The sequence below is a fragment of the Panthera leo genome, chromosome E3 (genome assembly GCF_018350215.1).
Source record: "Panthera leo isolate Ple1 chromosome E3, P.leo_Ple1_pat1.1, whole genome shotgun sequence".
In the NCBI taxonomy this organism is placed as follows: domain Eukaryota; kingdom Metazoa; phylum Chordata; class Mammalia; order Carnivora; family Felidae; genus Panthera; species Panthera leo.
This window is the reverse complement of record NC_056694.1, coordinates 7,959,323-7,973,424: the sequence shown is the minus strand read 5'-3', so window position 1 is coordinate 7,973,424 and position 14,102 is coordinate 7,959,323. Positions and strand designations below refer to the sequence as shown.

Genomic DNA, 14,102 nt, shown 5'->3' with positions numbered 1-14,102 from the left:
CAGAAAGTTCCTGCTTCAGGGCCAAGCTTGCTCGTGGTCGCAGCAAGTGTAAATACCAACCTTTCTCTCTTAAAGAACCAGAACATGTCTTAGACCGAGAATGAAAGATTTGGGGAGAAAATCGAAGGGCAAAAGTGGCCTTTGGGTGAATTTATAAAATGATGCGTGTGACAGGTGGCTGGTTACTTATATTCTCCTTCTCTTTTTTAGTGAACCCTATTTTCGTCACACTTGAGAATGTACCCATTAAAAATACCTGCTAGGGGTGCTTGGGTGACTCAGTCGGTTAAGCATCCAACTTTTGGTTTTGGCTCAAGTCATGATCTCACGGTTTGTCAGTTTGAGCCTGAGTTGGGCTCTGTTGCTGACAGCTGGAGCCTACTTGGAATTCTCTCTCTCTCTCTCTCTCTCTCTCTCTCTCAGCCCCTCCCCACACCCACGTGTGCGTGCTCTCTCTCTCTCTCTCAGATTAAACTTAAGGAAAAAAAACCTCTAGTGACTCAGAGGGAGCACATGGGGACATGTAAGGAGGCTGTTTGTACCCTGTTCCGGATGCTGTTCAAATGGATGTGTTCACTGCGTAAAGATCCACAAGGAGTAAGCTTAGGATTCACGCATTTTCCATGAGGAAAGTTGAAAGTAACTTTACCGTACCCCTGTGCAGCCAGCAAATGAGCTGTAGGCGGAACTAGGCTTCCATGAAAACTCATTAAAGGATTGGGGCAGGTGGGCTGGAGCAGAAACCTTTTGCCTTTTCCCTGCCTGCCTCGCCCCCCTTTCTTCTCGAGGGTCCTGGAGGTGCCACCTTCAGGCGCAGGAGCCATCCTGGGAGTGGGGAGGAGGGTCACGTACTGAAGATGACGCACCAGCCTCAGGAAGGTGCCCGGTCCCCGTGGCCTTGAACTTCTCACCCCTGGAATTCTCACTTATTTCAGTCTAGTGGGTGGGAAGTGATTGACATTTAGGTTAGGCGTCTTTCCCTGTGTTCACTGCCTCTTGCATTTGATTCTGTTCATCTTTGTCTTTGGCCCTTTGCAGAAGTTCTGCGTTCATTGAAGGCATTCTCCCTTTGCGTGTCAGTCGTGTTGTAGCATCCTTCCAGACTGGTCATTTGTGTCTTGAGTTTGTGTTAATACCCAGTGAAGATTACTACATTTTTATTTTATAGCTTCTGAATTTTTCACATTAAAACACCCACCCCACTCCAGAGTTGTTAAAACGTTAATCCCCCTTGCCACTGCTTTCAGAGTTTTATTGTTTTATGATAAAATCTTGGTTCCATGTGAAATTTCCTGTGAAGTAAGGACCTATCAAGATAAAGGTCTGGCTCTCCCCTCCCCCATCACCTCTCAGCACAAAACTACCTTGTCTCGGCTATTTTGAAATGCTACTTTTGTTAAGGGTTCAATTCCCGTTTGAATGTGGGTCTTTTTCTTGAATCTCTATTTCATGTGTGCACCTTCTCCGGTACGTAATTATTTTAGCTATTTTTCTTTCTTCATTTTAATTAAAAAAATTGTTAATGTTTATTTTTGAGAGAGAGAGACAGCGCATCATGAGTAGAGGAAGAGCGGAAAGAGTCCGAGGAAGCTTCCAGGCTCCGGGCTGCAGAGCCTGCCTGACTCGGAGCTCAAACTCACGAACTGTTCAGACGTTTAACCAACCGAGCCACTCAGGCGCCCCAGCAATTTTTCTTTATAAGTTGTCTTCCTATCTGCTAAAGCTACTGCCTCATCACTCTTTTTCAAAACTCTCATATAACCACTAAGGTGGATAAGTGGGAGTCGGTGACAGTCACTCAGATTACCGTGATGCCAGGGACTGTGCAGGGCCTCCTGAATACAGATCATATTCTAACAATAACCTCATTTTAGACAGCCCCCCTTTTCCTCCGCGATGTATTCCTGGAACCATTTGGTAGCAAAAGTCGAATTTCCTCTTAATAATTACTCATGTCCAGAAACTCAATATCAAGTTACAGTTCTGATAAATATGTCATAAAAGCAGAACCAAAACTTAGGGAGGTCTTTAGGAATATAAAAGGGCAACATTATGCTTCAGGTCCTATGGCGTGGACATATGGGGACTCAAGATGATAATGTCACAGGTCTCCGCATGCTGTGAAGTCAACACAAAGCCCAGACCGTTCTGCCATCCTGTGCCATCCGAAAATAGCCCTCTCCGTGTCAAGAGGACAAATACAACATGAACAGGTGTGCTTCCCTTTTTGGAATTTAGGAGATTCGTGAGGAAGTCATGTGTAAGATCCAAGTTTCTTTTAAAATAAACTTTCCAGGGGCACCTGGGTGGCTCAGTCCATTGAGTTGAGCGTCCAGCTTTGGCTCAGGTCATGGTCTCGCGGTTCATGAGTTGAACCCCCACGTTAGGCGCGGAGCCTGCTTAGATCCTCTGTGCCCCTCTCTCTCTGCCCCTCTCCTGCTCACACACTCTCTCTCAAAAAATAAACATTAAAAAAAAAAAAACTTTCCAGAGAAAATGAAAATGATTCCATTTCTTCTGGTAACTTTCCCAGAAACAAACAGAAGCATTCAGAAGAATTCCATTGTTCTTACAGCTGCATAGGATTTTTTGGCTTTTCCTAAAAATGGCTAGTCTAACATTTAAAGGCTGAGGTAGGACAGTGGTTTTGAGTCCATGGAATTATTAAGAGAAATAGTCTCTCAAATCATGCCTTTCATCTTTGCTGCATAAATGCTTTCTATTGGGGTAGTGAACAAAATGAAATGTTTGGAAAAATATGGGCCCAGAAAAGATTAATTCCTCTAATAAGCCAGAATTTGGAAGAGGAAAACATGATATGATGTAAGTGTAAAAAAAAAAAAAAAAAGGAAACAAAAAACAAAACAAAACGAAGACAAAGGAAACAAATTATATTAGCTGTACACAGTGACTTCCTTCCGAAGAGTACAGTTTGCGATGAGGGGTGAAGTGCAGATGGCTTTGCACAGGAGGAGCCCGACAGACCCCGCCCCAGCCAGGCAACGAAGGTCAACATCAAGTGATCAGGCTTGCTGATAGTATGTACCCTCCGGACGTGATGACAATGGCCCTTTACCTCCATCACGGTCTTTGTCCCCCAAACCCATAACTCCAATCTAATCAAGAGAAAACACCAGAAAAATCCCAGTGAGGACACTGTACCAAATACCTGATTCCTCAAAACTGCCAAGGTCATCAACACCAAGGAAAGTCAGAAAAGCTGTCACATCCAAGAGGAACCTGAGAAATAACAATGAAATGTAATGTTGTATCCTGGGTGGGATCTTAGCAAAGAAGTTAAAGATATTAAGAGGAATCGAATGGATGTTTTAGAACTGAAAAATACAATAACCAAAATTAAAAACTCACTAAACAGTCTCAATAACAGGACTGAGGGACACAAGAATCAGTAAATGAAGGTTGATTGATAGAAAGTACCCAAACTGAACAATAGAGAAAATGGACTGAAAAAAAAACAAACAAAAAACCACAGACTCTTTGGGACCTGTGGGACAATAACAAAAGATCTACCATTCATGTCATTGGAGTCCCAGAAGAAGAGAGAGGGGGGCAGAAAAAATATTAAAAGAAATAATGGTTGATATTTCCCCAAATTTGGCAAAAGAGAGAAACCTACAAATTCAAGAAATGAAAAGAGGACACAAACTTTTGAAAACTCAAGACAAAAAATCTTGAAAGCAGCTATGATGTTTCTTGAAAGAAACAGTCTGTTACCTAACGGTATGACTCAAATGACAGCAGATTCCCCCCAAAAGCCGTGGAAGCCAGAAAGAAGTAACACAACATTTTCAAGTCCAAACAAAAAAGACCTGTCAACCCAGGATTCAATATCCAGCAAAAATATCCTTTAGGAATGAAGAGAAAAGACACTTACACTTGCAGGTGAAGGAGAACTAAGAAACCTACCCTAAAAGAATGAGTAGAAGAAGTTCTTCAAACTGAAAGGACATGATAGAAGAAGAAATGTGGAACATCAGGAATTAAGAAAGAACAATGATAATGGTAAAATGATGGCCAAACATAATAGATTATCCTTCTCTTGACTTTTTGAAATTCTGCTTAATAGATAAGGCAACAAGCATAATAACATCATCACCTGATGCGGTTCTCATTGTATGCGAAAGAAATATGTAAGGCAATTATAAATGGGGGTGGGGGGTAAAGAGACCTAAATGGAGATAATATGGTTAAGTGTTTTCACACCAGTAGGCTGTTGTAGTAAGTTATGTATGTATAACACCCAGGGCAACCACTGCAAAAACTACCATAGAAAGAGATTGTTGCTTCAGTCCCAGCCTGTTGATAGTAATGTTCTTGGTTAGGAATGCCAGAGCCCCGTAGACATCCCCCTTCCACCACCACCAGAGCCGGTGTTGTGGCTGGACCAGCCCTGTTGTTCTTACTGTGATTTGGGGATGTACTTCAGCAAAACCATTAGGGAACTCTGAAGAACAAGGTTTAATACAAGTCCTGGAGGGAACCTGGCACAGCCAAGGGCCACACATGAGGTTGAGAGGGAGGGAGAGAGAGGACCTGGGGCTCTGCCTTCATTAGGGTCTGAGGGTGGGGTACCTAGGGTTTCACAGGTAGGCTCTTTATTGGCAAATTTATGGCATAAGAGCAGGAATTGGGGCACAGGAAAGGAGAAATGAGATCACTCAAGTGGCCGGTTATCTATGTTACTCAGAGCTTTCTAAAAGGGAAACTTCATGGGTGGGGGTGGCCTCGTCCCTTCCTGGTTGTTTTGCTGGTAACTATGCAATCCACCTGGCAGTATGTTAATTTGAGCTGGATGTCTTTGCAATGGGTGCCCCGGCAATCAAAAGTTTAATGTCAAGCACTTACACTACAGAAATATACTCCAAATCAGTATAGATAAATCAGAAAGGAATTCTAAGAAATGTTCAGGAAACCCAGAGAAAAGCATGAAAAGGGAAACAGAGGAATGAAAACCAGAAAAGAAATAATAAAATGGCAAACTTAAACCCTAACATACCAAAATTACATTAAATGTAAATGGTATGGATGCACTAGTTAAAAACAAAGAGTGATGGGCACCTGGGTGGCTCAGTCAGTTAAGGGTCTGACTCTTGGCTTCTGCTTAGGTCATGATCTCATGGTTAATGGGTTTGAGCCCCACATCGGGCTCTGAGCTGAGGGCTGGGAGCCTGCTTGGGATTCTGTTTCTCCTTCTCTCTGCCCTTCACCTGCATGTGATATCTCTCTCTCTCTCTCTCTCTCTCTCTCTCTCTCTCTCTCTCAAAATAAATAAATAAACTTAAAAAAAATTAAAATAAAAACCGAGTGGGGCCAAGGCCAATGAGAGGCCTCCTTGGGAAGGCTGCTGGAGGTACCAGGAGAGAGGCACATTCTGTGCTCTGGAATTGCTAAACCAGGAGAATCAAAGGGTCGAGCTCCAGGGCACCTGGGTGGCTCAGTCAGTTAAGCGTCTGACTTCTGCTCAGGTCAAGATCTCACCGTCTGTGAGTTTGAGCCCTGCATCAGGCTCTGTGCTGAGAGCTCGGAGCCTGGAGCCTGTTTCAGATTCTGTGTCTCCATCTCTCTCTGTCTCTCCCCCACTCACGCTCTGTGTCTCTCTCTCCCTCAAAAATAAATAAACAAATAAATTTTTTTTAAAGGGGTGGAGCTCCAGGTTGCCTTTTGGTCACTTAAAAACAACACAATCCAACTATGTACTGTAGATAAGAAACTCACTTCAAATATAAAGATATATGTAGATTGAAAGTAAAAGGATAAAGATACACTATGCAAACATCAATCAGTAGAAAGCAGTAGTGGCTATGTTGATAACAGATGAAGTAAACTTCAGAGCAATGAAAATTGCGAAGGATAGAGAAGGACATCACATACTGGTAAAAGGATCTATTCACCAAGAAGGCATAGCGGTCCTAAATGAGTGTGGACCAAACAACAGAATTCCAATATACATGAAACAAAGTTGATAGAACTGAAAAGAGAAATAGGCCAATCCGGAATTATAGTTGAGGATTTTTAACACCACTGTCTCAACAGTAGACAGAATTACTAGTGAGAAAACCGGCAAGGATATAGAACAACACTGTCATTCAGAAGGACCTAATTGATATTTATAGAACCACTCCACCCAAGAACAGCAGAATACTCATTCTTTTCAAGTGCACCTGGGGCATTCACCAAGATAGACTATGTCCTGGGTCATAAAACAAATTTCAGCAAATTCAAAAGAATTGAAATCATACAGAGTGTGACCTTTGATCGCAATAGAATCAAACTAGAAATCAGTAACAGAAAGATAGCAGGAAATTCTCCAACACATGGACACACACAATAATCCACGTGTCAAAGAGGAACTCTCAAAGGAATAAATCACATTGCACTGAAAATGGAACGTATCAAGATTTATGGGACATGGCCAAGGCAGTCGGAGAGGGACTTCTCTTCCAGAGAAGAGACCAGTGGTGAGGGTGACGTCCCACACCCAACATTCAACCCCAGTCTGCCAGTAGAAGTGGCTAGACACATAGCCAGAGATACAGCAGGTCAGGACATACAACAAGATGGCACCGAGTCAATGGCCTCATGACGATACACACTGAGGAGGCCCAGCAGCACCATGATAACAGTGCTGGTAGGGGAGTAGCAAAAAGCCTGTGTAGGTCTCGCCTGTCCCTCTTCCGGTACATCGTAGAGGAATCAGTCCCCTTTCTTCCAGACCCAACGCCTGCAGCAAAGCAATCTACCCCCAATTCTGTTGTCCAGAAACCCTAACATAGAATATACTCATCCTCTCTAGAGCCACCCCACCCCTTAGGTCTGCCCCTCATCTTCAAAAGAAGAGAAGATCTGCAAACCTTCTACTAAGTAGATGACCTACTTAGTTCTACCCCTTGAGAAACCCCCAATTAATTCTTATCATCTCACCAATGCCCAGAGGTGAGGAACTGGGCACCCGTGACCAGCATAGCACAGAGCAGACCACGGTATGGATGGGAGAGGAGGGCATCCGTGTGGACGATTTTCCAGCCATTGTCACCCTGGTCAAAACCATCACCAGAAGCTCCAGAGGTTACCTCCTCATCTAAGTCGTACCCAGTGAGGTCATTCCAAAGCACACGTGAGAATGACAGCCACAAGTGCCACCTGTGAGAACATGGGCACCCTGGAGTTGATGACGGACAGGCAGTAGATTTCCAGTGCTTGGGGGAAGAAGCCACCACCATCAGCACCACAACCCTGCCACCCCCAACCTTCCACTGAAGTCTCAGACCAGCACACTCTGTAAGTGCGGATGAGGCCATCACCCAGCCAGGGTGTGGGACCTGAAACCCAACCCTGAGACATTGGCAAAATAACTCCATCTCCATGGATTCAATGTGAAAATCCAAAGGGATCTAGAGTCCTATCTTAGGGCCACGTGGCAGGAAGCCGCTGTCCTCCTTGTAGCCCACAAAGCCACCGATTGACAAGCCGTCCACCACAAATTCAAAGCATTGCAGCCTTGGTGGCCTGGCGTAACTGCGTCACGTACAAAGAGCCAGCTAGGAGTCAGACAAGGCCTCCCTGGGCATAGGATGAGAGCAGAGTGTCTCAACCTTGGCACTACTGACATTTGGACCAGATCATTCTTTGTTCTGGACAGGGCTGTCTTGACATCGGTGGGATATTTAGCAGCGTCCCTGGCCTCTTCCCACTAGATGCGAGTAGCACTCTTCCAGTTGTGACCATCAAAAAAAGTCTCTAGGGACACCTGGGTGGCTCAGTCGGTTAAGCATCCAACTTCGGCTTAGGTCATGATCTCTCCATTCATGAGTTCAAGCCCCGCGTCGGATTCTGTGCTGACAGCTCAGAGCCCAGGGCCTGTTTCAGATTCTGTGTCTCCCTCTCTCTCTGCCCCTCCCCTGCTCACACTCTGTTTTTCTCTCTCTCTCTCTCAAAAATAAATCAACATTAAAAAAAATTCTTTTAAGAGATAGGATTCAATCAAGAAAAAGCATGACAAGGGAAGGTTAGGCAGAGAGTAAAGAGCCAGTTAAGAAAGAGCCGAGAGGTAGGGATGGAAGGCAACAGAATTACGTGGGTGTGATGGTTGGGACCTTATTGCCAGAAGAGAAGCTTGGAGCCAGGAGCCCTGGGCTCTAATATCAGCTTTGCAATTTTCTGTCCACGTGGTCCTGAAACAGGCACTTCCAAGCAGCTATGTTTCTTTGTCAACGCCAACAGTAACGCCTGCCCTGCCTGCCACACAGGGTCGTAGTTAGAAATCACGTCAAATAATTTCCATGAAGATGCTCTGAAAACAAAACCAAAAAGAATAAAATATTGGCCATTCCCACAGACTCCATTGGATGAAATGGACCAATTCCTTGAAAGCTACAAACTACCAAAATTGCTCAGTTATGAAATAGATGATTTTAGAAGTCTTATAACAATTTAAAAAACTGAATTCTTGGGGTGCCTGCATGGCTCAGTTGGCTAAGTGTCCAACTCCTGATTTCAGCTCAGATCATGATTTCACTGTTGTGGGATTGAGCCCCGAATCGGGCTCCATGCTGACAGCATGGATCCTGCTTGGGATTCTCTCTCTCCCTGGCTCTCTGCCCCTCTCCCACTTACATGTGTGCACATACTCTCTCTCTCTCTCTCTCTCTCTCTCTCTCTCTCTCTGTCTCTCTCTTTCTCTCTCTCTCTCTCAAAATAAATAACATTTAAAAAAATGGGGTGGCTGGGTGTTCCAATAGGTTAAGGATCTGACTTCTGCTCAGGTCATGATCTCAGCTTCATGAGTTCGAGCCCCACATCGGGCTGTGTGCTGACAGCTCGGAGCCTGGAGCCTGCTTCGGATTCTGTGTCTCCCTCTCTCTCTGTCCCTCTCCCACTCCCACTCAGTCTCTCTCTCTCTCTCTCTCTCTCTCAAAAAATAAACATTAAAAATGCTTTTTTAATTTAAAAAGCAAACAAACTTAATTCTTAGTTTTAAGAAAAAAAACCCCTGTCTCAGTGGTCTCACAGCTAGTCCATCATGCACTGGCAGAACCCACGGGACCCCACATAAAGTTATACTTCAGGTTAAGATTTATTACAGCAAAGGATACAATGCAGGAACAGCAGGAAAAAGATATTTATAAGCAAAGCCTAGAGAGGTCAAATGCGTGCTTTCTTATCTCTCTGTGGGGACAGTAGCACAGGCACACCTTCTCCATGTGCAAACAGCAGGAACATATGTGAGATGTCCTGGCCCAGGGAATACAACCCGAGTCTTGGGGTCCAAAGTTCTTTTTAATAAACTTTTTTTTTAACGTTTATTTATTTTTGAGAGAGAGACAGAGAAAGAGGACAAGTGGGGGAGGGGCAGAGAGAGAGGGAGACACAGAATCCGAAGCAGGCTCCAGGCTCCGAGCCGTCAGCACAGAACCCGACGCGGGGCTCGAACTCACGAACTGTGAGATCATGACTTGGGCCGAAGTCAGACGCTTAACCGACTGAGCCACCCAGGTGCCCCAATCCTTACATTTATTTTAAACATGCTGACAGCCTTTCTCTTCACCCTCTGCTTTGGGCATATGGAATAACATCTCACCGGCAGCTGTGCGAATGTTCCAGGAGTTTTGTTCTGAGTCTGCCCAAGGGTCATCACCATGGTTACACAGATAGATAAGTGAGAAATGAGTGACACAGAGCTGCTGTGTTCACTTTTACCTCACATTCTCAAAATTGAGAAAATTGAGTTTTGAGGAACCTTGGTCTAGACAAAAAGTTCTTAGACCTGACGCCGAAAGCAGGATCCACCAAAGAGAATAATTGATAGCTTTAAATTGTATCAAAATTAAAATTTTTGCTCCACAAAAGACCCTCTTAAGATGTTGAAAAGACTAGTTGCAGACTGGGACAAAACATTTGTAAAGCACATATCTGGCCAAGGACTTGAATCTAGAAAATACTAAGAATTCAGCAATAAACAAACAAGCAAACAAAGCGCCCCAGATAATCCCCTTCAGAAATGGGCAAAATACATGAACAGGTGTTGCACCAGAGGTTATAAAATGTTCAACATCCTTAGCCATTAGGGAAATGCAAACAATACGCTTAACCATTTATGGCCCGGCTAACACGAAAAATACTGGTAATACCGAGTACCGGCGAGAATGCAGAGAAATCAGATCTCTTCTGTTTCCAAAGGGATATTTGCTCTTGCCAGATGCCTGGGGCGCCAACACCACTTGCAGCCAAATTCCTACCTGCGCACCACCCCTGAAGTGTGAATTCAGTGTTCTATTCCTCAGGAAGCCTGGGCTTGGTTTACTGCCTTCCAGGAACCTTTCCCCTGTGCCAAAAGAACGTGGGTTTAAATCTGGTGTCACCTTACCCTGAGCATGCGTGTTGGGTCCCTTGGACTTAAGCTTTTCTGATCTTCTCAAGCTCGAGGCCTGTGAGCAGAACTATGGCTCCATTTTGCGGCAGCTCCCTGTGGAGTTGGCCAGTGCCTTCAGGGCAAAAGCAGTTCTGAGAGTTTATTCATACGCCAAAAACAAAGGCAGCTTCAACTAAACAGCTTCCGCACAACCGCAGAGGAAACCATCAACCAGATGAAAAGGCAATGTATGGAGGGAGAGAGATTGGAAATCATATTTCTGGTAAGGGGTTAACCTCCAAAATATGTAGGGAACTCCTAAAAGTCAACAGCAAAGAAACAACCCAGTGAAAAGTGGCAAAACGATCATTTGCAGCCACATGGATGGAACTGGCAGGCATTATGTGAAATGAGCCAGTCAGACACAATTACCATATGACTTCACTCATATATGTGGAATTTAAGAGACAAAACAGATGAAGGGAAGCAAAGGGAAAGGAAACCAAAAGAATATAAAAACAGGGAGGGGACAAAACGTAAGAGACTCATAAATTTGGAGAACACACCGAGGGTTGCTGGATGGGGTGTGGGAGGAGGGATGGGCTAACTGGGGAAGGGGCACTAAGGGAGATGCTTGTTGGGGGGAGCACTGGGTGGTACACACAGGGGATGAACCACTTGGAAGCTACTCCTGAAATCATTGTTGCACTATATGCTAACTTACTCAGATGGAAATTAAAAAATTAATTAATTAGTTAATTGATTAGCTAATTAAATTTTTAAAGGGACCCGAACGGCCCTTTTTCCAACAGGACAGACATTGAAAAGGCACTCGGGGCACCTCAGTCACTTAAGCGTCCGACCTCGGCTCAGGTCATGACCTCACGGTTCTCAAGTTCAAGCACCGCATCGGGCTCTGTGCTGACAGCTCAGAGCCTGGAGCCTGCTTCGGATTCTGTGTCTCCCGCTCTCTGCCCCTCCCCCGCTCACGCTCTGTCTCTCAAAAATAAGCGTTAAAAAATTAAACAAATTTTAAAACGGCGCTCAACATTACTAATCATTAGGGAAATGCAAACCCCAACCATGTGAGACATGGCCTCACACCTGTTTGGATGGTTATTATCAAACAAGACAAGAGATAACAAGCATCAGCGAGGGTGGGGAGAAAGGAACCCTAGGCTCGCCTCCTTCTCCCCTGCAGTCCAAAGGGGCAATGCTTTCTTGCCCCTCTTGACGCTGATGCCTCTCAGATGCTCACGTCCGCACAGGGCAGGCTCCCGACTCTGAAGCCCGTCTGCCTCCCAACTGTCCCTAAGTCAACCCTTCCCAGGACCGAAGCAAGTCTCTCTGTTCCCTGCCGCCATCCTCCCTGGTGCGGCCAGAGTGATGTTGCTAAGATGTCAATCTGGTCGTGCTCTTCTCCTGCCCACAGCTTTCAGTGGCTCCCCACGGCCTACGGGGTGAAGTCCTAGCTTCTTTAACTTACCACACAAGCCCCGCATCATCCGGACCCTGCTGCCTCTTTAGCCTCATCCCTGCCATTCCCCTATTTATGTAACGAGTCCTTGGTTTCATTTCTTTAGAAACCCTTTATGATTTCTTGAGCACCTATGTTTTTTCGCAGGCAATATGCATTATTTCATTTGATTCTCAAAATAATATGAGGTGGTTATTATTTCCCATTTTATAGATGATAAAACTGAGGCTAAGAGATGTTGAGAAACTTGCTCGAGGTCATTTAGTTCTTAAGTACTGGATCTGGATCCAGGAGTACGGCTCCCAGGTCCCATTCTTTTTTTTTTTTTTTTTAAGTTTTATTTATTTATTTTGAGAGAGAGAGAGAGAGAGGGAGAGAGGATCCCAAGCAGGCTCTTCACTATCAGTGCAGAGCCTGATGCAGGGCTCGAACTCACAAACTGTGAGATCATGACCTGAGCCGAAATCGTTCAGAGCCTGGAGGCGGCCTTGGATTCTGTGTTTCTCTCTCTCTCTCTCTCTCTCTCTCTCTCTCTGCCCCTCCCCTGCTTGTATGTGTGCTCTGTCTCGCTCTCTCTCGCTCTCTCTCAAAAATAAGTAAATAAACTTAAAAAAAAAAAAGACTAGGACGCTTAACCGACTGAGCCATCCAGACTCCCCTTTCTTAGCCTTTGCAGTAACCTGTGCTTTGTTCCTTCTCCACGCCTGGCCAGCTATGTTCAGCTTTCAAAGCTCAGCTCTGCGATCACCCCTTCAAAACTTTTCCTTAACTTCAGTCTCGCGTTCAAGACCCCTCCCCTCTGTGCCCCCGTCACGGGCATCACTGAATGGGAACACTCTGCCCATGATATTGTCATAATTGCTTTTCTGAACCATTTTCTCTCACCCAGCGGGTTTTCGTCGAGATGGGTCTGGGCTTTTCTTTACTGCTCTAGTTTCCGCACCTAACGTAGTGCGGAAACTGTACTATGGGAGACAGTCTCCCCACGGGGGTTGGCAGGGCTGGTACGGCCAGCTGGGGAGGCTTCTCTGGATGTCGAAAGCCAAGGGGAAGTGAGGTGACCCCCGGCTGGGCGGAGCAGGGAGGAAAGTGTGTCAGGGGCTCACAGGTCTCCAGTCCTGCTCCTCCCTGAGCCCGAGAACTACCATCGCACACGCTTCTGAAGCCCAGGTCTGTGCCCCTCTCTCCGGCCCCTCCAGCCTCACCAAGAGAGGGAGGCCCCACAGATCCCTGCAGCAGAACCTGAGTAGGGTTTGGGGATGGTAAGGGGCCAGCAGAGCGCTGTTCGGAGCCTCAGCGATCACAGGAGACAGACAGAGACCTTTGCCTCAGTGCCTCTTGGAGTTCAGCGCCGGTATCTGAAAAACTGTCGGCATTGCACACTCAGAGTGAATGGCAGAAGCAGAGAGGCCAGGAACACACTGGCTTGTGTGGGAATCAGATCCAGAAAACTCCGGAATGGAGGAACCGAACCAAGGGAGAAGTGTCTTGTGCCTCACCAATACCTTGCAAAGAAGGTTTCCGTAGAATTATACAAAGAAGTTCGCCTTCTCGTGCAAAATGAGGCTTGCATGTTGTCTGCCATAACAAAATACCACAGGCTGGGTAGCTCAAAAACCAGAAATTTATTTTTTCACAGTTCTGGAGGCTGGAAGTCCAAGGTCAAGTCAACACGGTTGGCTCCTGGACATCTTCTCCCTGTGTCCTCACCGGCGCTTTCCTCTGTGAATCTGTGTCCCAATTTCTTCTTATAAGGGCACCGGTCATACTGGATCATGGGCTACCTTAATGACCTCATTTTAACTCAGTTATCTCTTTAAAGACCCTATCTCCAAACACAGCCATTGTGACAAACTGGAGATTAGGATTTCAACACACAAAGTGGGGCAGGGGCAGCATTCAGCCCCATGACACATGTAAGTTTCAGACACTATAGCACTGAACAAAAACCCTCTGGGTACATAAAACATTTATCTAAGTTACAAATTTCTTCAGGCTTTTTCTACCCCTTTCATCCCCTCTCGGCTGTTAAGCCAATAAAAGTCCGAACGTTTTAAAAATAGCTGAACAATTTTGACATTCAGGAAGGTTCGGTGCCTGCTCTGGCTCTTAGATTTGCCCAGCTTGATACGACCTCGTGTTTCAGAGGAAGCAGCCTCTATTCAGCTCTGGGTCACAGCTGGCCTTCTGGAACATCCTTCCTCGCATCTGAACGCATCCAAGTGGTGGGAGGGGATGTTTTTTAGACTGGAACAT

At 45.5% G+C, this 14,102-nt stretch overlaps 1 pseudogene; it reads right to left on the bottom strand.

The window, feature by feature from the left end:
- Positions 1 to 6,938: 6,938 nt before the first annotated feature.
- On the bottom strand, positions 6,939 to 11,911 carry LOC122210287 (annotated as a pseudogene).
- Positions 11,912 to 14,102: the final 2,191 nt, after the last annotated feature.